The sequence below is a fragment of the Vicugna pacos genome, chromosome 15 (genome assembly GCF_048564905.1).
Source record: "Vicugna pacos chromosome 15, VicPac4, whole genome shotgun sequence".
NCBI classification, from domain to species: Eukaryota; Metazoa; Chordata; class Mammalia; order Artiodactyla; family Camelidae; genus Vicugna; species Vicugna pacos.
In genome coordinates this window covers 60,247,415-60,273,714 of record NC_133001.1, presented here as the reverse complement: position 1 = coordinate 60,273,714, position 26,300 = coordinate 60,247,415, and the positions used below count along the sequence as shown (strand labels likewise).

General features: G+C 53.4%; 1 protein-coding gene across 1 annotated transcript in view; it reads right to left on the bottom strand.

Annotated features, from left to right (window-relative positions):
- MYT1L (myelin transcription factor 1 like) overlaps nt 1-26,300 on the bottom strand; it is a 296,223-nt gene that overhangs the window by 149,932 nt on the left and 119,991 nt on the right. The window contains exon 3 of the mRNA XM_072938278.1: nt 21,250-21,400. The gene's annotated coding sequence lies outside the window, so the exon portion shown is untranslated. The remainder of the gene's footprint in view (nt 1-21,249; nt 21,401-26,300) is intronic.

The window sequence follows — 26,300 nt, the reverse complement described above, 5'->3', positions numbered from 1 at the left end:
CTCTTGTCCCACCCCTCACTCCCCTCCTGACTCTAACTTCAACGCTGACAACAGCCTCTCTGAGGGCTGTTCATCTGGATGAGGCAGGAGGTCCAGGGTCACAGCCAATGCCAACCGCGAGGCCCTCACCCTGGTTCAGCCTCCCAGGGCCCATTTCAAACTGCCCCTGCCCTTCAGATCAGGCCCCAGACACTGTCCAGCTGCCCCTGTGGCAAAGTGGGATGTGACAATGAACAGTAACTATGTTGGAACATCATCTTCTAATCTTTCTTTTCCACATTTCCTGGGATGCCACCTGAGCCTGCCCCGCAACCCGAGGGAGGACCAAGATCGCTCCAGCTGGAATCCGGGATGACGATGAACCAGTCCACCGTCAGGTGTCCTGACCCCTGCAGTACGTCCTCGAGTCTCACGAGGGAGGACGCGGAAGAAACGAGCTGAGAGCGGGACAGAAAGTGAGCGGGGTGGTTTCAAACCTGCATGAGGGAGTGGGGGAGACAGGTGCAGGTCGCCGCTGGGCAGAAAAGAAGGGCAGTGGGGGGCCTGGCGAGGAAGCGTGGGGCCTGGGGCACTGCAGGAGGCGCCAACTATGGCCCCCAGGACAGGCTGGACCATGCCGCCAGCATCCTGGGGGCTGCTAGGGTCTCCGCTGTGCACACGGCTTCTGCTAAGAGAAAGGGTGTCTCACCAGGGCTGCCGGCTCCGGCCTGTGGATTCCACCCCCAGAGGCCTGCAGGCCAGGACCTCGCTGAACTCCGTGCAAAACCACGTGCACGGTCTTCCCACTGTCATCAGTTCTGGCAGGTGCAGAAAGCCCTCTCCAGTGGGGGCGGTGCTCCAGACCCCCAGGGCGTGGAAGGCGTTCCCAGCACCCAGCTCAGAGGGCCTCCACCTTCACTGTCCAGTGGCGACCCTGGCCGAGTCGGTCCTGCCGTGAAGACCCAAGGCTTTGTTTTCTTTTGTTTTTTTGTTTTTTGTTTTTTTCCAGACAGTGGATCAGGAGGAGGTGGGGGCTGCAGAGGGAGCCCCCCCACTCAGCTGGCGTCTCCTCCTCCGAGGTCCTGCGACCGGCCGCCTCTGACACAGAGGACGGTCAGGCTCACGGCAACTCACTCTTTGAACCACAAACATTAAAATCAATGTGGAACATATTTCCTGAAGTCAGACCTTCCTTTGAAGAGAAACATAAAGTGGTGACGAAATTGAACAGGCTTTGCTGCCGTAGGTATCTTTGAAACCGCCTAATTTTAAAGTCTCCCTTTTCTTCCTTCTTTTCACTGAAGTACAGTCGATTTACAGCGTGGTATTAGTTTCCGGAACAGCAGTTACGCGCACACATATTCCTCTTCGTATTCGTTTCATTAGAGGCCGTCACAAGGTGTTGAATACAGTTCCCTGTGCCGTACGGTAGGACCTGGTTGTTTTACAGTCTCTTAATTAGAAGAAAACTCAGGGCAGGCGTTTTCTCGCCTGCCTGCTTGCTTTGTCTCTGGAAAAGTTGGACACTCTTCTGAGTAGATATTTTACATGGATTTAAAAATATTTCCCTCAAAACCAATGCCGGCTTTGAATAATTCTGGAAGCTTCGATCTTGGCTGTAATGAACAAAGATGAACACACTGCGTCTACATGCTGCCCTGGCTCTCGTGAGGATCGCTGTCATGGCCCCGCCGGATCCCGAGCGCCTTCTCGGGCAGCGTTTGGCACCATCGGTCCTCCCGCTGCTCTGACGCCCCTTCTTCTCCTGCAATTTGCTTCCTAACTTTCAAGCTGCTGCTTCTCCCCCCAAAGTAGGGCGTTCCCAAGAGTCTGTTCCTGAGCCTCTAGTCTCATCTGGGCAATTCCGTTCACTGCGTGAGTTTAACTTTTACCTCTAATTAAGCAGCTCATCCAGCTTCACCTCCAAGCCTGTTTCTGCATCACATTTCTCCTGCATTTCTAGCATCTGCCACGTTTCCCCGCCCAGGCATCCAGTGGTGCCTCGTCCTGCCCCCAACCAATCCTGACTCCCGCTTCCTCGGCGCCATCGGTGCCATCTCAGCCCGCTTTCCTTGAGCAGGAAGTCACCTCTGACGGTCCTCCCCCTTCAGTCTTGCAGCAGCGGCAAGGTTTGGAAGTCCCTCTGTCTGAGCGCGGGGAGGACCGAGGTTCTCAGCACGACCACCTGAGTCTGGGCTCCCGCAGCACTTCCCCTGGGTCTGTCTACAGCCCAGCCAGCCTGTGTGCCGTGGTCGGTCACACCACGGAAATGTGTTGCTTTCTACATCTTACGCAGAAACCCCACATGTAAGGTGGATGGAAGGTAGATCCCGGGGGATGAAGTGGGCTGAGGGACATGGTCCTGACTGCTTGGTTCTTCCTGCTCTGCGAGTCAGCCTTGGCACCCCAGAAGCTCCGGGCTTAGCGGAGTGCAGCGGACCGCCGTCCTGCCTGCTCGGAACCCAGGGTGCTTCCCCTCAGCGGGTGCTTCTCGTCGGGGGATCTGAGTTCCGACGCTGGGGCAGGGCTGACCACTAAGCCGCGAGGTCCCGGAACGCGAGGGCTGCGTTTCATGCACCCAGCACAGGGTTTCACTCAGAAACGTGCCCGATGGTTTTCACTGGTTTGAAACTGGCTTAAAAAGCAGCACAGATGAGAACATCCAGGCTGGTTTCTATATAAAAAGGCGCAGGTAACTTGGAAGATCGCGGACGCAGTTCTTCTCGTCAACGGAAATAGTCTGGGGGGACTCTGAGACCTGAGCAAAGCTACCGCGTTGTTTTCAACGGGGAGATAAATATGCCGCGGTCGTCCTGAGCTGGCAGGGCTGGGGGTCCCCGAGGACTAGCCTGTGAGGATGTGACAGAAGCCTCACTCACCTTCCGGCTGCAAGGGACATTAGCATGTATCAGCATACATTAGCATACATTTGCATACAACACTCCCGGCACTCACTTGCAGACCTGCGCTCGGGACACTCGTTTTAAGAAGGAAGGGTGACCTGCGGCGGTTATTTTCAGACCCAGTATTCAGAACAAGACCCGTGAAGCGAAACAAAAATCTAAACCAATCAATCACATGCCTGATCGGGACAAAGACAGGCAGAGCGCCAGGGAGAAGCAGAGAGGCGGGCGGGAGGGAGTCCTCTGGCACCCGGGCTGGAAGGCTGGCTCCCTGTCCTCAGAGGCTCGCGGGGCGCCCGGCGAGCTGGGCTGTGCGTCTGACTGTAACGTATGGCTTCCAGCCTCACCCCCAGCAGAGGCTGCACAGGGGCGGCTGTCCTCCATCCGCCCATCTCGGTCGGCCCTGTCGAGGCTCAGCTGCATTAGATCACTCTGCTTCCCCTGTGGCTCTCCTGGCCGGGTCGCAGGTCTCCCAGGTCGGGGAGGGCCGGGCGAGCCTGCTCCTCAGGGACGTGGACCCGGCCCCAGCTGAGCTGGAGGAGGGGACAGGAGGGGCTCGGCGGTCCAGCCCTGACCTGACTGGGAAGGTCAGGAAGGGGTGGGTTTAGGGCAGGTACGCGGGAGCCCATCCTGAGCGACCCCAGTGGTTAATTTCTCACCACCCCCTGAAAGCTCGGGGCCTTAGTGGAAAAGCAGCTTCTCCCTGGCCTCCCAGGGGCAGCTCCTGGGGTCCCTCTTCTGTCCCAGGGTCAGGTGCCCTGGCTGGGTCACCGCTGATCATCCACATCAGCCTTTCCTGACCTGAGGCCGAGGTGGGGGTCTCTGTGCTGTCCTGCTGCTGGGGGTCGGTCTGGTGTCGACTGTCCGCCCCCACCCACTGCCCTCAGGGGGGTCCCAGACGGAATGCTCTTAGCCATCACAGATCTGGGCTGGCCCAGCCAAGGGTGGGCTCTGAGGAAGCCCCCTCCCCTGACCTCTTAGGAAGGGGAGAATCGGCCTTTGTGGGTTTATTCTGGGATGGCACGTGGCTTTCACGGAGCACGAACGGTCCAGCTGGCACCAGCAGAGCAAGGAGAACCCAGACCCGGGAGGCGGGGTGGGAGGGAGGGAGCACGTCTGTAGGTTACACAGACCCGCCCCCTACTAGCACCAAGATGGGGTCAGGCTCCTGGTTGTGGAAACACAGGTGGTGCGTGACAGGTAGCAGCCGTTCGCATGCTGGTGCAGAGGGCAAACTAAGGTAGCTTCTGCGAACTCGGCCAACTTGTCGAATGGTTCTGTTAGGATTACAGAACGAGCAGCAGCTGTCAGATCGGCACTGACTAGGTCAGTCTACGAGAAGGAGGAGCGAGAAAGTAACGCCATGTCCGGGAATTACCGCAGGGTCGCCAGCAGCGCTGGTCAGAGGCTGGTTCACAGAACCGTCCACAGTAGCCAGCCCAGAGCTCCCGCAGCTGTGGGACGACCCCAGGTAGGTGACACTGCTGGCCAGGGGCTGGCGAGGCCGACCCGGAAGGACACCGTCAGGAAGAGAAACGGGTCTGAGCCTGGGAGGCTCCCGGGGAAGCCAGGCTCCCGCAGCTGCCCAGGGGACACGCGGTCCGAGCTCGGGAACCAAAAGCAAACGTGAAAACGGAAGAGCGTAGCAGCGGCATTACTGTTTGGCTCATTCCTTGTAGCCAATCTCCTTGTCTTAGGGAGCCGAGCACCTCTCATCTCTGGGGTCACAACACCGGGTTCTGAGTTAGGCAGGACAGTCCTTTCCTGACAACCCCCCGCAGCGCTCGGCCCAGGGCCTCGGCCTGAGACCCACATCTCCACGCTGCTCCGGGTCCAGACACAGCAACCTCTCTGAGCATGAGAAGAATGAACCTGTCGGCCTGGAGGGAGGTGAGGCCGGTGTGAGACCCTGCGGGGGGCCGGGGCTGAGAGGGGCAGGCGCCCTGGGGGGACATGGGCTGCGCACCGCAGTGACCGTGGGCAGCTCTGCCAGATTACAATTTATGGGGCAGAATCGAAGGGGCTGGAAGACAGATCCAGCAGGTCCAATCATGCGGAGATCAGAAGGTGATGAAAAGGAGGCTGTAAATCTGGGCTGCGTGACAAGCAGAAAAAGAAGAGGAAGGTCAGGCAGGACCACTGAAACGGTCTTATCCAAGGTCTGCCCTCTAGACAATTTTTTTTCCGACGGAAGGAATATTTTGTCGGTAGCTGAAGAAAAGTTAGCACCTGGCTCCAGAATGTGCTCTTGTAAGACCTGTGGCGTAATCCAGAGACGAGGCGTGGCTCTGAGGCCCGCTCCCAACCTTGGGCTTGTTCACGGAACCTTCTTTCTTTCCTTCCACAACTTCTACCAGAGCCCCAGTGGTGGCAGGACCACGGCAGCTACTGGGGACGTGGGGCAGAGCACTGAAACCTGCAAGCAACCCACAGTCCAACGAGAGACAAAAGCCAAACTGCTCTGTTCAAGGAGCACCAAATAGGGACACCTGAACCAGAAAAATGGGGTGTGTGCGTCAGGGACGCCTTCTGAGAGTGAAGAAACGGGGTCTTTTTGGGCAAGTCTCTTTGAGCCTCAGTCTCCTTATCCATAAAATGGAGTTTTAGAACTTATGCTTTTAAAATTTCTTTCCAGCTCTAAAAGTCTAGAACTTTTAGAAACCTTCTTGCTGTTCAGTAACTCAGAATGGAGGGTCCTACTCTAAATGTGCCACAAAGAGACGGCGACGTTGCATTGACCTGTAATTACACAGGCGGCCCTTTCCACTTCAGGCTAAAGTGACATACATCCCATCATGGTTGACATGCATGTCCACGCCCAGATCGCACCCATGTGTGGATGCACAGACGTGCATGCATGCACACACACACTCGTGTGAGCACCTACACGCACACACACATTCGAGCATGGTCCAGCTTCTCTGAGCTGGTTCTCCATTCACGGTGTGGTTTGGAGTTGGAATCACCTTCATGTGCATAAAATTATCCAGGCCGTATTTCATTAAAAAGTCTAATCAATTATCTTCAAAACTGCCAACTGAAGAGGTCACATGTAATCCAGGAATCACCAGCATTGGACAATGGTGGGCGAGTCAATACATACTGACCGCACACACATTTGGATGGAAGCCACAGACACACACACACACCGTCTCACCACGACTTACTAATTGCTTAGTTGACATTTAACCACGCTTATCTGCAGGTTTCATAAGTTACTCACTTCTTCCCTCGAAGGCAAGGGTTCTCAGTGGAGTGCCAGCCACCGCAACCATTTGCTAAAGCACAGGTTGGCGTCCCTGGGAGCGTGCACCTGCAGGCTCGGTTTCCAGAGGCCTGACCATGCCCTCTGGTGCCTCCTCACTCAGCGATGCTCCCTCTCCCTCTGTCGATACAAACCGAACGCGAGTACCTGCCAGCGGTGGTTCTGGATGCTGGAGATCACGACAGTGAGTGAGAGAGCAACTGACTTCACTGAAATTTAGACAAATAGAATGTCAATTTCAGACATTTTCGTTTTAGCTTTATAACATGTATGTATTTGTAAGCTGAATGGATCTCCCTGGAGATCATGCAGGAGTTACAAACGGAGATTCCTCCTGAAGTACGCAGAGGTGAACGTTGGTGAGTTCACAGTGCTGTCTCCGAGAATCTAGTGTGAGTCACTGGGAAGCCCCGTCGCATCTGAACCGGCACGATTTGTGCAGCAGTGCAGTTGTCCATTCAGTGGGTCTTAAGACGTGTGTCTGTTTGACTTCTAACGAGAGTGACTGTACAACTGGGGGCTTGTGTATGCGTGGCCCAAGTGTTTTCACTTTCCAAAAGTAAATCAGATTTGTAAGGTCTGAATTAAGTTCTGACCAAAGCATGAGTGTCGCATCGTGAAGACACGTCGTGTGTGGACACAGCTCTTACTTAACTATTTTGGCTTCGTACTGAGTATTTGTATAACTTACTTTTTGAATTTATGAACCTTTCATCACCAGCCCCAAAAAACAGCATGTCTTGTCCACTAATTTCCAACAAACACCTTTAGTTTTACAAATTAAGTTTATGTTGTCATAGCTTTCGGGGCCTGTCAGCCTCACGGAGATCTGGGCACCAGTGCTGGGGGTTCTCCAAATACTCGAGACTTCAGAGCAGCCAGGAAGGCCCTGGGAGAGGCACTCGAGACTGATCCGACTGGATCCGACTGGTCACCTTTTTGAAAACCACTAGGAAAAGGGAAGACTCCATTCGGTGACTTTTCCCCGGTGCAGGAGCCGGTGCTGGAGGAGGGGCTGTCGCCCCTCAGTGGGCCCTGCTCTCCCCTCCTCCATCCAGCCTCCGTCCGCCCTTCCACAGTGGCCTGTCGTGCGGCTGGGCTCCCTGGCGTCCCGTCCCCCCAGTGCCCATCTGTCTGTGCGCCTGCAGGCTGGGTCAGGGCGCCATGTCTCCCTGACTCTGTCCCCGTGGTGTCTCCTAGTGGTGGGCCCTGACATCTTTACATCTCCTTCTCATAGGTCTGGCCTGCGGTGGCGTCAGTCACCGGGATGACCAGGTGCACGCTCCTGCAGCCTTCACAGCAAAATTCAAACGCTGACGTGTCCCGCAGGGTCACTCGTGGTGAGGTTCAGCTCCCACTCAGACCAGCCTCCTTCCCAAGACACACCAGCTGCCCGGAGTCACTAGCTCCCTGTTTCCACTGACCACACACGGCCCCTCTGTGACCTGCTTCCTGGGGCTGACGCTCGGGCACCACTGTTCCCACCTGCACACCGGATCCATGCTCACCTGTTAGACGCACCTTGTGACCACCCCGCCCTCAGTGCTTGATGCTGTCATCCACCCCCACCCCCGCCCACGGGAGCCTCCCCTTTGCGCGTCCCGTTCGTCCTCACAGCCTGGGACCGCATGTGGACGGCGGCCCTGAAGGCTGGCCGAGAGAACACCGTTTCACTGAGCGTTAGTAAGTCACAGCTGTGGTGAGTCCTCACACTCTCTCCCCCAAACGCCGTGGCTTGGATGCTCACGGCATCGCAGCAGCTGTCTGGTGCGAATCTGCAAGTTTGGACAAACTCTCAGTTACGTACGTCAGTCACTTAGAATCTGCACTTCCTGCTACAGAGTGGGCGGTGCAGCAGCTGAAGGAAGGTTGGAGTGAATTTGTGGACGTGAGTCGTTCAGGATGAGCCTGATAACCACTAAGCAACAGGCGGGGCTTTGGACCCGTGGATGCTCCAGAGACGGGAGCTCTCCAGGATGCTGCGAGCTCTGCAGAGAGAGAAGGTGCATTTGGGCGAAGAGTGGGGCGCTGGAAGCTGCTCACGCTTCCTAAACCTCCCCGTCACGAGGGCAGTGCCGGAGACGTGAGGGAGGACCGGGAGGTCTGTTCCCCAGGAGGGCTGCACGCGTGGAGCACGAGGACGGCTCAGCCAGGCTGTTGTTACTTATGTACATGTGTGTGTGTGTGTGTGCCTGGTGTGCACATGTGTGTGTGCATATGTGTGTGTGTGCACGTTTGAGTGTGTGTGTGGGTGTATGTGAGTTGTGTGAGTGTATGCGCACACGTGTGAGTGTGTGTCTGGTGTGCACGTGTGCAAGTGTATCTGTGTGTGCACGTTTGAGGGTGTGTGTGTGTCAGTGCATCTGGTGTGCACATGACCGTGTGTGTGTCTGGTGTGTCCACATGTGAGTGTGTGCGTGTGTGGACTCTGCAGGGCGCCCTGTCTGCAGTACAAGCTGGGGCCACCCCAGTCTCACTGCATTTGTCCTGGTCTCCGGGGGGAACGGTCCCCGCTGGGCGGTGTGCGTGGCGGTCCGGGACCCATCAGCAGCGTGACCATCTCCTTTAGCCCTTAATCTGAGTCCTCTGGACTCTCGGCGAGTGAGTGAATTTCCACGGGCGCCCAATACGCTCACTGAACGTTCCTTGTCCATCCAACACGTCCCGAGAACAATGTTCCCCTGGGTGGCGGGAGGGATGGGGAGACGGAAGGAGGAAGGGCCAGGGACGGAGCCCCGTGAGGACTCTTCAGCACCTGGCTCTGTGAGGAGCCCACCTCCCCCCGTCAGTGGGTCCAGGGCAATGCTGACTTCGGCCCCTCGGGGACGCCCTCCCGCCCCAGCAGGGAGCTGTTTATCAGGTGCGGCTGTGTGTCCTCAGGCAGGACAAGTGATGCAAACACATTGTTAACTCACATTTTCAAGTTCCAGGAGGCACGTGAAACACGCTCCTGTACAGAGTCACTCGGCCTCTCTCAGAGAGCACTGAAATGTGCGGTAGTCGTTTGGGGACAAATATCAATGTCACTTTATTTTCTGTCAGCTCCTAGAGAATAAGTCACTTGTGGGGGTGGCCACGTCGCAGGTAGTTATTTGCAACCCTGAAGTGAAATTTTCCTGTCAGATGTAAATTTCTTCTTCTCTTTCACCTGTCACTCTGTCAGTTTCAGGCCAAAACCTTTCAACGATCAGCTGATTTTTATTGCATCTGTTGAATCACTAATGCTTTCAGCATCTCCACTGCCACTAACATCTGAGAAAGGGGGAAGAAACGGGGACAGTCAGAAAAGGCAAAAGCAGAAACGGGGTAAGTCTCGGTGAAGACTAGCATGATGCCGACTGCACCACCCTCTCTGGAGGCCTCGTCTGCTCGTGAAAGTGTGGTTCTCTGAAAATGCAAACTGCCTGGGGTTTCATTCTGCACAGATGTCACCCAGCAAGTGAATCTAAGACTTCACGACCGTCGTGCTGACTTTGTTGCTGGTAACTTGATCCTCTTAACGAAGCTAAAGCTTTGAAGAAAGGTAGGAGTTAGGGTACACGCACGGACTCCCTGTGGGTGGGGCTGATGGGTGTGGATGCCGGACCCCGGGGCAAGCACACCTGCAGGGCTCGGGCGCCAGAGGGAGAACCTCGGGCAGCGCTCTGCTCGCGGACTGGAGCTCTGCGTGGAAAGCCAACAGGATCGTGCTGATTGGACCACGCGGTGACTGCTTTCAATTTTACAAACATATCTGTTGTCCTTTATCAAGTGGTTCCTCCGCCAGACTTGAGTCCTCACGCTCCGGGGCAGAGCACTGGGGTGTCACCCCCAGCAGCAGGAGCCCTCAGAGCGGCTGCCATTCAGCGGCTGGACCCCCAGGCGCCGTGGTCCTTCCCCTCTGCGGCTGAGCCGCTGCGACCTCCCCACGCCGTCCCTCTGGGCGCTCTGGGAGGAGGGGACCGGCTGCTGGTGCCTGCGTCTTGCAGCTGAAGGAGATGGTTTCGAAGTGACTCCTCGGCAGCCGTGTCCAGCCAGAATCTGTCTTCACGACCGTGTTCCTACTTTAACCATTGTGTGTGGTAGCAGACCCCGAGGGTTCTCTGCAGAGGAAAGGTCTCCCTTCGGGGAGATTGCACCGCAGACGTATTTTGCTTATCTAAGCTCTTACAAGGAAACGGTTTCATGAAGCTCCTCTCCGCCCTGTCACCAAATAGCCTTCGCTGACGTCAACCTGACTTGTGGACTTAGCTTCGAGGTGGCTGTGCTGAATCGTGTGTCAGCCCTGTGGGACACCCGGAGGGCAAACACTCGAAATAACCTGTGTGGTCATGCACGCTGCGTGTGCTCTCTGTGCTCAGTCACGATGTTGCACTAATCATGTTTGTTCAGACTGACCCTCCTACCATCTTAGGAGCCCAGCTTCCATGTATTACCTGCAATTCCTGCTAAATCAGAGGGCCCCATGAAATTGCTTGTCATTCCCCATCCATGACACCGCTGGCGGAAGGAGACAAGGGTCTCGGGACATTGCAGACCCTCCCCCACCTCCGCTCCTCCGGCCTCACCCCGCGGGGTCCTGGGGGTCGGCGCCTCCTGCGAGCTTCTCCCTGAGGATCCATGACCATGAGCCGCCCAGGCTGTCGAGTGACCCTCACTCAGTCCCTGAGCCTCCCACGCTGGGCGTTGTCCCCTTCCTGACCACATCCCTTACTCCTCACTTTTGAAATCCTCCCAGTGGCGGCCTCTGGAGTTGGGAGGCCAGGCAGCCTCATCCCGCGCCCCCACTTCCCTGGAAGCAGGGTCTGGCAGCCCTGCACGTCCCCCTGCTCTGCCACCAAGCTCCTCCGTCCCTGCGACTCCTCCAGCTCAGGGCCCAGTTCACCCGAGACTCAGAGATGCCCCGACGTCACCAAGACCCTGGGACCTCATCTCACCCCTCAGCGATCGCCGGGGGCTCTCTGCCTGGCTGGCATGTCACCTGTCACCCGTCTGCCCAAATCCTGGCCGTTTGACTCTCTGACCACCTCTTCCTGCTCCAGCCCCGGCTCTGCAGCCTCCCCTCTCCTGCTCCCGGGCGCTTCCCAGCTCCTCCCTCTGCCTCCCTGCCTCCAGCCACCCCCTGAACAACCGCACAGGGCCCAGCGTGGGACCCGCCGGCCCCTCTGTGTCCTCCCTGACCCTGCTCGCGTCCTCGCGGCCTCCCGTGCTCTGACACGGGCGGGGCAGGGTGACGCTCCGGCTCCTTCTGCTCCAGGAACCACCTGCCTGCCTCTCACGTGAGTTCCTCCCCCGGCAAGTCCAGTCCTCAGTTTGTTTGGCTCTGTGAGCTCAGCCGAGTGCGGCTGGAAGGGAGGACGCAGCCCAGGGCATGTGGGCTCGCCTCTCACCGGGGCCCTCCCTGCACCATTCCTGCTTCTCACCCCACAGACACCCCGACTCCCCGCAGCAGCAAGAAGATGGAACCATCAGAGAAGGCCCGCTTCCCGACGCCCCAGCCCTGGCGCTGCCTCCTCCCGCCTGGAGGTGCGACGGGACCTGTGCGTGGGAGGTCCCACTCCCCTCCTGCTCGGGAGACCCCAGAAGGTCTCCCACGTGCCCCGCATCCCTCTCTGCCCGGCACCTGTCCTCCTGCAGGTGAGCTCGCCGGAGCCGGGGGCTCAGCCCTGCCCCCCGTCACGTCCCGGCACTTCACAGGCGCTCAGCTGTGCGCGCTGAGTGAGCGGAGGCGTGAACGTGGCCCCGGAGAGGATCCAGCCATCCACATGGTGCCTGCGCGCATCCGCTTAAAATGAACCTCTGCCAAAGATAAGGCCAAAGTCTGGCTTGAACTTGACCAGTGAGGCAGACACACCTGGTACCGCTCTGGTCAACAGAACAAGTCCATCAAGCAGGCTTTTGTTCTAGAAAATGGACTAACGAAGAGAAAAAGCCCAGGAAGGCACTTTTATCCCACTGTTAACTTGATTAATTGAAATACTGGTTTTCTGGATGAAAATTTTAAAGTTGCTCTTTCATGATCTCTCTTCTGCGAAGACACATAGGCCTCCTACTCCTCTGCCTTGCGCGGACCCACGTCGTTCCTAAGCGTTAGCGTGTTACCCATTTATACAACAGCGAGACAGCATCGCCTGCTAATACCTGTCTGTAGGTCACACGCCACGTCAGCTACAGTGACAAGGTTTTACACCACAAGCCACCGCACCCACAGCGCCATCAGGACCGGAGGTACCTGGGATGGTCAGGGCCGCCTTCGGTCAGTAGCCACACACGCACCTGTCGGAACACAAATACAGCGAACCTACGTAAGGTCGAAGTCGCCCGCGGCGTCTCCTCCCTCCCGACGGCAGCCCCGAGTGTGGACATGAGGGCGAGTGGCCGACGATCAGAATAATGACAAAACATTCAACAGGCTTAGAAACGTGCCGGCGTGTCCAGTGAATGTCGGGGGACACTAAGCCCATGCTCGTCGCTTCCTCGTCCCCTTGGGAACGACCCTCGGGCTCCGGCAAGTACCGGCCTTGACATTATAAACGGACCCCTGACTTCACAGACTTGAGGGAAGGGCAGCAGCTGAGCGACAGGGGCCAGTCCAGCCTCCCTCCCTCCCCGGGAACCCAGTCCTAGCTCCACGCACAGGCTGGCTTTCCAACAGCACTGGTGTCTGCAGTCACTTTGAAAACAATTCTGTTCGCAACAAGGACCCAGCGTTCTGTTCCCTCTCCCCCCACCTCTATTTTGGGACGCGAGCCCTGTCATCACAGCACAGAGTGACATTCACAGCAGGTACAGCTGACACATGCAGAGCCGTTGGCTCGGCAGCACTAATTGGGTGTCTGTAATGGGAGGGTGATGGCTCAAGTAGGCGGTGTTTAAACACAGGAGTTCAGGGCCCTGCTTGGGGTCCACTTCCACGTAGACGAGGAACGCCCGCAGCTTAAGTGCAAGGCTCCTGGCAGGATGGCAGGGCCGGCCCCCGACTGCAGGAAGGCAGCCCGGAGCAAGGAAACCCAGAAGGAATGAAAGAAAGGCCGTCTTCTCCAACCTCCGCGCGTGTAAGATTTATGCAAGAACCCCATTAGCACTAATGAGAGCTATGCGTGTAAATCTCCCGTGAAACGACGGGAGACGGGCTTCATCCATCACGGCGCAGACACGGTTTCCGGGCCGGCTTCTAGCGGGCAGGCTGCTCGGCTGCGATCTGTTCTGTTGCCTTTTCCTAAAGTGCTGAAGCAGCAGGCGCCTGAGAGGCCTTGGGAGGAGCAGGGCTCCTGCGAGCAGCAAGGGGGCAAGACCGCAGATCTGCGAGCGTGCCGAGTAACTCAGGGCGGCGCCCGCCCCGCTCACGATGCACGGGGCCAAATGAAGTGGATAATCCACGTCATGTGGATGGAGTCCTCTTCCCCGCAGTTTCACATGTTCTCTGAGGACAGCGGGCAAAGCATTTAAAACATGTTCCTGGCAAGTAACTGCCCCAACTGTCCCGTCCCCTGCACAGGTGGCTGTGCGGAAACTGGACAGACCGCCCCTTTCTCAGAGGGGACCCGTGTTTCCTGCTGCAGTGCCTTTGCTCATGCTGGTGTGGGGGACTCCGTCTCCACCAGCCTCTCAAATCCGTGGGATTGTCTGGTCTCCAGGACCCCTCCCTTCTCCCTCTGAGTTTGACACTGATGTCGATCATTCTGCCCACTCCTTTCCCGGGAATCCGTCCCGGGTCCACTCTGCCGACCTCCCAAGGGACACATGGAACCTGCACCAGGGTGTCACCCCCCCCAACAGGCTCTCCACCAGTATCAGGTGAATGTAAGCCTCCATCAGCAGTTTCAAAGGGGACGCACCTACCCATGGGACCAGGCGCCTTCTTAAGGCATCTGAAGGCCGATCAGGAGGAGAAATCTAACTTCTAACTCCGGGCAACCCTCACCGCCCTCCCTCTGCTGTTCCACACACTGACAAGCACCTGAACGTAAACGTGCCTTCGGAATATACAGATGGTGACGCGGCACATGTGACTCTGTACCCTGTGAGTTCTCATTTCACAGCACGTGCTGGGCCAAGTTCATACAAGCTCCCTCTTTGAAAAGAGATAATTTATAGTGTTCTATTGCAGGAATACAACATAATTTATTCAGCCGGTCTTTAATGGACGAAGAGTTAAGTTGTTTCCCAAATCCTGCTCTTACAAACAAGCCTATAATGTGTGTTTTTTGTATTTTTTTTCCTAAGAAGCCACGGTGAGCCTTAGCGTGCCGCTTCAAGTCAAAGAGGAGAGGGCAGAAATGTTCTTTTTGTTCCGCTCACCGACGTGCTGCGGTCTGGCCACAGCCCGCTCTCCTCGGACGCTTACTATGTGACAGACGCCACTTCATGCTTCCGGTCCTCACCTCGACCCCCCAAGGTAAAGACCGTGTGATTATTCCTGGCGCCAGAGAGGGAAACGGAGGCCCACAGAGACGACGGCTGGTCCGCGGTCACCCTGGTCACAGGACCTGCGGCCTCTCTGCAGAGGCCACGCTCGCCACGTGCTCGGTCAGACGAGAATACGTCACAAGGCTAATAACTGTATTTCCTCTCCGGAGAGGAAAAAATACACCTGCTTCCAACAGCTGTCCTAGAAGCTTCCACGCAATGTGGCTGCTTGAGATCACTCTTCTAGGCGCGAGGACAAAGATGATGCACCACTAAATACCGCTGCTCCGGCAGACGCTGCGCAAGGCTGATCTACTGAGTCACGCGACAGGTTTCCACTGTTTGGAAGGAAATTTAACAGGTCAACATGCTACTTTCTTATGATAAAAATTCCACTGACGCCACGTAGAAGGAACTGTTGACGTCAGCAGATGAAGAGGTTTAATGATCGAAGCTTAAGTGGGAGACGTTACTAGTTATTTCAGCAGAATGTGCGGCTCCAAACGTACCAATGACGGCAGGTTGTTATAAACATAATGGTGCACGGCCTTTTTGTCAAACACACACTTGGACCCAAGGAAAGAACGTAAACTATTATTAAGGAGGAAATATGAAAATGGTAAACAAAGTCAGCATTCAGCCAAAACCTCCCCACAGCACGACGTCGGGACACACCTCTCACCAGGCACAGACTTTCAGCTGACGCCGCACTTTGCGCCTCCGCAGGGAGTCTGCCCGGGTCCCTGCTGTGAGCGCGAGGTTGTCCCGAGCACACTCGGCCGCGGGGGCGTGCACCAACGGTCAGAACTCTTGGTACCAGTCACCTCAGTGGCGACTTCAGCGCCTCACTACTGCGACCCTCCCGCCTCGAAACTTACAACGCGGTCCTGATGGGGTCGGGGCTGCCGGAGCTGCCCGGGGTTGACCAGACGCCTTCAGCGAAGCACTGTGCTCTCTCGGCATCTTTGGCTCGTGAAGCTTCGCTAGTCCTGCTCCCAGGGGAACCAGAGGAAAGGGCATTCCAACTCTGAAACGTCGCCCTGAAGCCTTCACGGACCTGGGGTTTCAGGTACTGCTGGGGCCTTCCGCCTCACGGTCACCCACGAGTGAGGGCGGCAGGTCACGGTGCAGGTGGCCGTGGGGCCGACCTCACTCACGGCAGCAGGACCCTCCCCTGAGCCAAGAGCCGCTCCTCTCCGGCGAGCTCCGTCCCCCCAGGGGCCTTCCCAGCATCTGGCACGCTGGGCCCTCCATGTCACCGGGGTAACCAGGGTCCCACACGGCCTCACCTACTTCCCAGCTTTGCTGCAATCAGAACGCCCCCGACTGAGGTGGTGCTTCTCTGCTGGGAGGGAGGAAATGCCACGCTTTGCAGTTTCCTTCACACCCTCGGGGAGGAGAGAGGGGTTAGTAATTTGTATCTCACTTTCCAAGAGAGCAGTGATCCAAGCCTTCGAGATGAGTCATGAAAAATGCAAATTTCCACTATTTCTTGAGCTAAATTACAGAAAAAAAATCAAAAGGCTCAAACCCTTTCATTTATTCATTTTTCACTATCCATACCATTTTATAACATCACACTGAATAAACATCGCTACCAGGGCAGGTAAACCGAGTTGTAATGATGACTTAAGCCACACTGATGGCTCACGCATTACGTCCTGAGTTGGGGGCGATCTTGACAAGACACGACTCAGAACGGCGGGCTGTTTTCCGGGGGAGGCTGTACCAGCGTGCCAACAGCAGGATTGTATTCGCGGCCCGGCACCTTTAGGCAAAACCCTGAGGTTTAGGGGCGATCCGGGAGGTTGGCGAATTCTCGGTGTGTCCGTGTGCATAGATGCACAATACTTCACATGCACACATAGATGATATCCGCGGTGAATGTACGTGGAAGAGACACAGGAGGGCCACGTGTGATGTGCGCACAGCCCTGGGGACGTGGCAGAAGCACCCCGAGCTGAAGGGTGCTGCCAGGAGCCAAAACGCCCGCCCAGGTGTGAATTCCGTCCGTGCCATTCACTGCGCAACGCTGGACGACTTACCCACCTTCCCTGCAGACTCGTTTCCTCTGATGCACGTTACAGGTAACTATCTGGACAAGACGCAGAACACAGGGTGTTCTGGGGACTTGCTGGGGGTGGGGGCGGGGCGGGTGTGTCGTGGACCCTCGATTTAACGCTTAGCTACTGTCACCGCCATTTGTGGTTTACATTATTTTCCTGTAATCCATCCCATTTTATCGAGCCCTTTATCCCTGTTTTACAGAACATGGAAGTTAAGACTTTGAGGGGATTTGCCCAAAGGGATATAAGTGGTAATTGGCAGGGCTAGATCGAAACTAATGGTATTTGTCAGCTGTTTTAAATAAATCCGTTTCAAAGGGTCAAAGAACACGGATTTATGCAGTTGGAGCCGCTTCAGCAGATTCCTCCTGGGCACAGGACACACTTTTCTTTAAAATGGTCCCCATTCAGAACACAATTCGCAAAGTTTTCGGGAAACAGACACTGATTTTATTTTGAGTGAGCTCTTTAGCGTGGGGATTGGATGGCAGTGTGAGTTTCTCCTTGGCTCTGGTTCAGGGGAAACTGGATCTCCTTGAGGGCCATCTCAGGGACGCCACAGGTGCTCAGGCCTGGCGTCACGGCAGCTAAGTGGGACACACCGGGACAGAAGGTGCCCCAAAGTGAAGTCCCGTTCTACGGCACTTTTATTCTCCTGCAGAGCAAGCCCCGAAGTCCTTCTTCACTGGGGATGCTAAGGGAAGCCAGGGGCTGCGGACAGGAAGTACGGCTCACGGGGGCCGGGGGGCTCATGGGGGAGGAAGAGCTGCAGGACAGGGCTGTGTTCAGCCCTGCGTGTCCAGCCTTGGCCGACGGTGCTGCGCTCCCGTCCACTGCCTCCTTCTGGCTTCGAGTTGTCATCCAAAGGGTGGAACCAGCAGAGGAGCAGTCCTGGGATCTTTAGTTCAGATGCCTGCAGAGCAGCAGCCGAGGCAGGGTCTGGACAGTCGACCACAGTCATGGGGGCCACGGGGGGCAGCAAGGTGGTGGGCAGACGGTGAGAGCATTGGCAACCGATCCCTGGGACAGAGAGCCCGGGCTGGACCAGGCCACACACTCCATCAGGAAGGGTCGGGGGTGGCGCCGCCTGACAGTCTCTCCTGGACCTCAGGAGTCATGCTTGTTTTGGGAACATGAACCCCAAGCTGGGAGGAGTGAGTCCCTTGTCCTAGTGAGCAGCCGCACCTGCCGAGTGGCTGTCGTCTGTGTCTGTGCCTTGAGTTTGTCTCTGGGTTTCATGTTTTTCCCCGTGTTACTATGCGAAGCTGTTCCCAGCTCTGTCCATTTAATGCACTACCCTGGGGTCACTTCCTCTCAAAGACACCTCTGCCCTCTCAAATCAGAGTTACCATCTCTTCTTTCTCTTCCTAAATCATTTTCCCCAGACCTCTGCTGATACTGGGAGAAGTGAATGAGCCGCTTACCGGGGCCAGGGAGCTGGCTCAGCTCTGGAACACCGAGAGGAGCCGCGCACGTGCTCTGCGCTGAAGAGAGGACCTTATGGGCCTATTTCCCCACGGTCCTTACCACACCTTGGGGACCCTTTAGGGACAGTGACCCCGTGCCTCACTCATTTTATACCTCCAGGGTCTAGAAGAGTTCATGGCACAAAACAGATACTCAACAGTGTTGAACAAAAGGGAAGAGGATGGAAAAACTGACTTGCACACATTTATTCCTTGGTGCTGATGGCAGGAAGGGGCAGCTGTGGACAAAGCCTCCCCTATGGGCACTTTGCTGCCGTGTCTCTTCTGCTAACTTCTGAGTAGTTTTATGCGGCTTGGAAATAGACTTGGATTAAGGACGGAAATTTGAAGGCTCCTTGGAATTAGTGACTTGTGTCAAATGTAGATCTCTAGACAAAGTTCCTTTCTGTCCCACTGAAGGCCACCTCTGTCTTATTAATTACGTCATCCTAGCATCTCAGCGTAGCTTGTCACAGCGCAGACAGCATCTCAAGTTGTCTCACCCTCCCTTTACTGCGCCGTGAAGTGGGAAGAATAATCACGCAGACCTGCGGCGCTGGGAGGAATTTAGCTCTTGCCCGGTGCTGGCGTGTTTGGCAGGGTTCAATCATCGGTAAGTTCTGTTATTTCAGAAATGACGCTGGAGGCTGATCAATCACACATTCAAACATGCTGTGTGTCTCCACGTCATTAATACTGACTGTGGTCTTGGAGGATGCCCCACGATACCTAAGGTTTTCTGTCTTCTAGCCTCTCGTGATGCATAAAGAACTTCTGACTGCCAGACAAGCTGACCTTGGGTGACACTGGTGGTCTTCTACTAAGGAACTTCTGATTTCTGAATTCTTAGTTTTAAGAAATTCAACAGAAACTGTATCTTCATCCTCAGTGCAGATTTTTGTGAAGCTGTGTATTTAACATTCCTATATAATTGCTTATTTTTCACCAAACCAGGATCAGAAAAGATAAAATAAACTCTGAATTTTTTCACACTGAAAAAAATTATTTAAAGTAATGGTACATGCTCATATTGGATAGGGGAACTCACTACAATAAAGCATGGAAATCTCTCTTCTTGTTTAAGAACCTTAGCCATGCAATTATAGATTCAATACAATCCCCATCAAAACCTCATGGCCGTTTTTTGCAGAAATAGAAAGATCCATCCTAAAATTTATATGGAATCTCAAGAAACCCCCTCCAACAGACAAAACAATCTTGAAAAATTAAAACAAATTTGAAAGTTTCATAAATCTTGATTTCAAAACTCACTACAAAGCTACAGGAATCAAAACGGCACAGCACTGGCATGAAGGCAGATATGCAGACCAAGTGGAATAGAAGACAGCCTCTGAATAAACCCTTGCATATATGGTCAAATCATTTCTGACAAGGGCACCATGAGCATTCAACAGAGAAAAGGTAGCCTTTTCACAAATGGTGCTGGGAAAACTGTATCTACATGCAGAAGAATGAAGTTGGAACCTTAACTTATACCATATACAAAAAGTAACACAAAATGGACCAAAACTCAGAACTAAACATAAGAGCTAAAGCTATACAACTCTTAGAAGAAAATACATAGAAAAATCTTTATGATATTTGATTTGGCAACAATTTCTTGGATATGATACCCAAAACACAGGCAACAAAGGGAAAATAGATAAACGAGACTATGTCAAAATTAAGAACTTTTGTGCATCAAAGGACACTAGCAACCAAATGAAAAGATAAACCACAGAGTAGGAGAAAATACTTGCAGATCACTTACCTAATAAGGGCTTAATATCCAGGATATATGAACAACCCCTACAGCCCAACAATGCCAATAAGACAACTGGGTTAAGGCAATGGGCTTGAACAGACGATTATCCAAAGAAGACACACAAATGGCCAATAAGTACATGAAAAGCCACTCGACATCACTGATCGCTAGAGAAATACAAGCCAAAACCACAATACGATCCCACTCCACCCTCATTTGGACGGCTGTTACTGAACATGAACGAGTGTTGGTGAGGACGCGGAGAAACGGAAACCCTTGTGCAGCGTTGGTGGAAATGTAAGGCGGTGCAGCCATGACTGACAACAGCATGGAGGTTCCTTAAAAAATTAGAGGTAACACAGGATCACACAATTCCACATCTGGGTATATTCAGTAGAACTCAATGTGGGGATTCAAAAACATATTTGCACACCCATGTTCATCGCGGTGTTCACAGCACAGCATTCACAACAGCCCAGAGGTGGCCATTTATGGAAAGTGGATAAAGAAAATGTGGTCTAGACATATCATGGAATGTTATTTGATCTCAAAAAGGAAGGAAATTCCAGCACCTGCCACAACACAGATGAACCTTGACGACACTATGCTTGTGCAATAAGCCGGTCATTAAAGGACAAATACTGTATGAGTCCACTCATGTGAGATGCCTGGCACAGTCAAATTCATAGAGACAGAAAGTGGGATCATGGTTGCCTGAAGCTGGGGCGGGTGGGGGGACGTGGAGAGTGACTGCTTAAGGTACAGAGCTGTAATTTTGGAAGATGAAGGCAGTTCTGGAGATGGGTGGTGAGGCCGGCCACACGGCTATGTAAGTGTACTTGATGTTACAGAACTGTAGGCTTAAAAATGGTGAAGGTGGTAAGTTTTATGCTGCATATATTTTAGCAGAATTTTTGAAATTCTTGGAAAATAAAATCAGCTATAACCTGAGGTTTGCAAGGAGCGTGGCTCTGGAGGTCCTGGAGGGAGGCTTACCCAAGTAATTGACAGCAACCTGGGAGGACCTTGGGCTATGCAAATGAGTCCTGATGAAAAACGCGCTTAATTTCCTTAAAGACAGAGTCCCTAAACAGACCAGCAGTAGAAACAGATGTCTGACTTTAAAGGAGTTAGTACGAACGAAGCAGGTCTGTACAACTGCCAGAGATGAATGTGGCCATGAGCTTATTCTGGGGGTCATGCAATTGGATAAGAGAAGACTACTTGAGCCCGTGTTTAGTAACAGATGATAAATTCTGACTTCACGCTGTGTGTTTATTAAAATTAAGGGAAGTTGTCCTCTTTATCAAATACAAAACCCTCCGTTGACAAACCTGTCTTTATGCTTTTGCAAATACATGCTAAGGAAATATGGAAACCGTATGTCTGCACCGAGAGCCTACAGTGTGACACAGACCTTACCTTTAAGTTGCTCCTTGGACAGCCATCCGTCTGGGGACCGCCCAGAACCTCTCTTGACCCAACGCCGTTGACAATGTCAGAGACACAAACACTTGGCTGGATTTGACGACTACATGTTTTTCCCTCTTCCACGAGATGCAGCCGCTCTAGAGAAGAACAAAAGGGAAAGACGCGAGGTTGGCTTCCATACTGTGCAGGTCCCACCTGAGGGGTGTGGCCACCAGGGAGGTGCGCCCTTGAGGAGAGAGGGGTAGTGACACCCCGGCTGGGGGCGCGGACTCTCGGAGACACTCCAGGGAGGGACATGGAGACAATACCACAGCTGACTGATTTCTGACCTATGACTCCTGATCAGTGACTGATCGACGACCCCTCGGACAAAACTCCCTTTAGAAAACTAAACGGCTGCTTGTGATACAAGATTACACAAAACTGTAAATACATTCTCACAAAACAAAGTGCAAGCGCTGTTTTGATCACATCTGAAAAATACTGACAGCATGAAATACTTAGAAGGTAATTAGCGAGGCACGTATAGTGCATCCACACATCTGTAGGTAGGTTGTACCGTCATCGACTGTCATGTGTGTTTTCAGTCTGTCCTTCTCTGTCAAAGGACAGTGACTAAGCTATAGTCCTTTCCGTATGAAAGGTTTACAAGGACATGCTATTTGCCAATTTAAAAAAAAGAACAAAATACAAAACAGAAACAGACTCATAGACATAGAATACAACTTGTGGTTGCCAAGGGGGCGGGGGGTGGGAAGGGACAGACTGGGATTTCAAAATTTGCAGGTACTGACAGGCATATCTAGAACAGATAAACGAGATTACATGGTGTAGCACAGGGAAATATATACAAGATCTTGTGGTGGCTCACAGCGAAAAAAAATGTGACAATGAATACATGTATGTTCACATATAACTGAAAAACTGTGCTCTACACTGGAATTAGACACAACATTGTAAAATGACTATAACTCCATAAAAAATGTAAAAAAAAGGAAAACAAAAGACAATCTCTTAAGTAATAATCAAAAATTTTTATTTGTTGTAACTACCGAGCAACAACCAAATGTAGTGCTTAAAATGGCCTTTATGCCTGATCTTCTGTGATGAGTATTTACATAGTGGGTACAGTTATGCTGAGTATGTTCTGAGACATTATATTCCTAAATTGGCTAAGAATGGCCTGGACGGTATTCAATATAGTGGTTTTATGAAAATGCATCTTAATTCTCATATGAAGAACATCAAATAGAAAAACTTAAATAAATCTTATAAATAAACCCACGCAAAGCAAAACAATTAAGTGACTGAAAAATACACGAACAGGATCAGATCTTAATGATCAAAGCCCCTCCATCCGAGGTACTGCCAACACTCTGCTAAAAAATCATGTTAATGAAATGTTGCAATATTCATTTACACAATGTTTTGCTCTTCTGTCATCCTAGGAATCCACCTCTGTCACTTGAGGCATTCCACAAAGTTCCATGGACTCATCGCATGGTTCGCCTTCGTTCTGGGGAGTCCTCCAGGGCCCTGGCCGGTGGGGAGGAGCACGACCCTGGGGCTCGCCCCGAGGGGTGGGCTGTGGTGCGGCCACGACAGACACGGCTGCAAACAGGCAGGAGGGTGACAGGCTCCCATTCGGGTGAGAAGGGGCTGGAAAATAGAGCTTTGTGGACAGGAAGCTGCTCCTCCAAATACCGCCGTGTCTGCCCTCCCCTGCGCCCTGACAGGGGGCGGACCCTATCCCGCCTCCCTCAGCACGGGGGCGGGCACGCCCACCAGCGCGAGAGCTCTGCCCCGTCTTGGAAGACAGGACGTTAGGGAGACTGTCAGCAAGAAACACGCCTCTTCTGCGAGAGGAATTTTCACCCTGGAGTCATTTATCAGACGTGGATTAAAACTCACTGTCACACGGATTGCAGACCACGTGCCCTTGAAGGGTATCTGATGTTCCTTACTAAATGTATATATATTCTGATTTAAGATAACTGAGATGTAAAAAAGAAGTTTCTTCTTTAAGGCAGAATTTAAAAAAATAAAATGAAAGAAACTGAGCAGATTGTTCTTTTCACGAAGCACCTCTCACTCTGCAGGAGCTCACAGAACCACCTCCTGGCGGGTGAGCCCCGCCAGTGACATGATCTTGTCCCGGTTGCTCGGGTACCGGACGGAGGGTTACGTGCCTGTTGTTCTGGCTGCTTACAGCTTCCTACCACATACACTGCTTGTGATGATTGATAATGGAATTCCCAGGATGAGCTCTTAAATGGAGTGTTTAGCGGGTAGCTTAGTTGCAAAGCACAAATCACAGAGATGACACAGGCAGAGCGGGAGCCACACCCACATGCCGTCCTCACCTACAGCTCTGCTGGCACCCTCTCACCCACCGTCACTCAGGGAACCCACAGGGCGTGCTGTGTGACATCTGTCACTCTGTGAAGTCATGTTACACGTGTTTCTTTGCTTTAAGCTGTTCCTTTTGAGGTTAAGTGTGATGCACATGCAGCTGGAAGAAAGAAGAGACCTTCCGTGCCCTTGAACCAGAACCTCCAGTACCAACGTCTCCCCAGACTCCAAGACATGGATCATCACAACCAGGACATTGACACCGACTCACAACTCACCCCACTGACCTTGCTCAGACCGCCCGGGTTTGCTTGTCCTCATGTGCTTGTGTGTGTTTACCTGCAGGTGATTTCATTGCTGGGTGTGTCCACGCGTGCCCCGCCAGAGCCAAGACACAGAATGCCCATCACCACGAGGGCCACGCTGCCCGTGTGTAACCACGTCCACTTGCTCCCTGCAGCCACCAATCTGCCCTCCGTTTCTATAATGTTGTCATTTTGAGAATGTTCTACAGCACAGAGAACAGCCTGCTGGTTTCCAGAGGCGGGGTGGGGATGGAGGAGGGTTAGCCAGATGAGTGAGGGGGTCAAAAACTCCAAACTTCAGCTGTAAGATATGTAAGTCGTGGGCATGTCATAATCAACATGGTGGCCGTAATTTCTAACGCTGTATTGTATACCTGAAAGTTGCTAGGTGAGTGGACCTTAAGAGCTCATCACACACGCAGAAATTTGTAACTCTGGTGACGATGTTCACTCGACTGACTGCGGTGATCATTTTGCAGCGTACAGGTACACAAGCATTATAACATCACACCTGAAGCTTGCGTAGCGTTGTATGACATCTCAGTAACAATAAGAACGGCTTCTAAATGCAACCATGCAGTCTGCAACCTTGCGTGGGTTGGCTTTTCTCACTCAGACTAATTCTTTGAAGGGCCAACCAGGTTGTCATGTGTGTCAACACTCGGTGCGTTTATTGCTGAGGGTTTCCGCGATGCAACGGACCACACTTTTTGACCGTTCATCTGCTGAAGGGCATCGGCGCTGTTTGCAGTTTGGGGCTGTTACGAACAAAGCTGCTATAAACATTCGTTGTCACCATCTTCGCTTTTGCCATTCTAATAGGTACGTGGTGGTGCCTCATTGTGGTTTGAACCCACCTTCTTCCCCTGACGGGCAACGACGCCAGCATCTGTCCATGTGCTGTTTGTTGTCCGTGCATCCTCTGTGCTCAACATCTGTTCATGTGCTATTTGCCGTCTGTGTGTCCTCTGCAGTCAATGTGTGTCTTTTGCCCCTTTTCTAACTGGGTTTTTTCTTTATTGTTCAATTCTGAGAGCTCAGGTACATTTTAGACACTGGCCTTCTGCTGAAAATGTGGTTTGCAGGCATTTTTCCCGTTTAGTGGCTCGTCTTTTATGCCTGAGGGTATATTAGCAGCACAGGTTTTAATTTTTCTGAAGTCTAATTTATCAAACTTCCCTTTATGGGTCATAAATTTGTTTCTGCATTTATTTTCTGTCTTCCTCCACTGAAAAATGACACTCCTTTAGGGCAGAGACTTCGCTACGTAACCTACTTCTGAGTCCCGAAGTCTAGAACGGTGCCCGGGCCCCAGCAGGTGCTCAACAGACATGTGTGAAATGAATACATACATAAATAAAAGCTGATTGTGTGAAGTTATTTTAAATAAGCCTTCTTTCTAGCACTTGGGAATGAGGACAGTAAATAACGGCATATCCACGTTCCGCATGTGCTCTGTATGCTGCACGTTCAAGTTCCGCGACTCCCGGGGAGGGGGCGGGTCAGGTGTCCTGCAGCTGCTTGAGAGATGAGCTGCAGACGGTCTGAGGCACGTGGTCAGTGGGGCCCCAGTGTGCCTTCAGGGCTGCTGCTCTGTATTCCCGTTACGTTTAAGGTGACCGAGGAGGAACAGGCGGTGCCGACTCCTCCAGGCGTAACAGAGCTGTGGAACTTAACAACCTACAAGTGGGACACGAACCGAAACCACCATCAGCTTGATCACAGGTCGCACAAGCTCACAGACGCCGGGCCACGTCCGGAGGCGAGAGCCACCTCATCTCGCTGACATTGCCCCTGCTATCCCCAGGAGATCGGTGCCATCGCTGAGTGTGGGCTTGGACCCCGTGCTCTGCAACAGGGGCTCCCGGCGTAGTGGCGGGGACAGCGTGTGCCCCGGGCCCAGCTCCTCACTGTCGGGAGGACACTGAGGGGACAACACCGCCCTGGGAGCAGTCGCTGTGTTATTCTCAGGGGCCTCTTTATAACGCACCTGGTATCTTGTCCTGAGAGGCCCCCGGCTTCCTTCCCATTAGTGTGTGAAGGCCTAGAACCTTCTGGCGCCTCCGGCAGCACTCCGTGCTGGGGGGCTCTGGCCTCTGCTCCGCGTGGACAGTGAGTACAGGGGGACCTCCCACGGGGAGAGAAAGAAACCGGGGTCTGCGGCTCCCCGGGCACTCGCCGGGTGGATGGCGTTTCTGAAAAGCCTCTTTCCCGAAATTCTTGATAACGTGTTAGGCTCTTCCTTTCAAAACCGTTGCAGTTGAAAAGAAAGAAAGGAAGAAAACAGCCGAAGCACAGAGCGGACGGCACTGTCTTTAGAGGAATATTGTTGGGCTGACGGTTCTCACCAGAAACAGGCACATTTTCCAGAAAGTTTTGG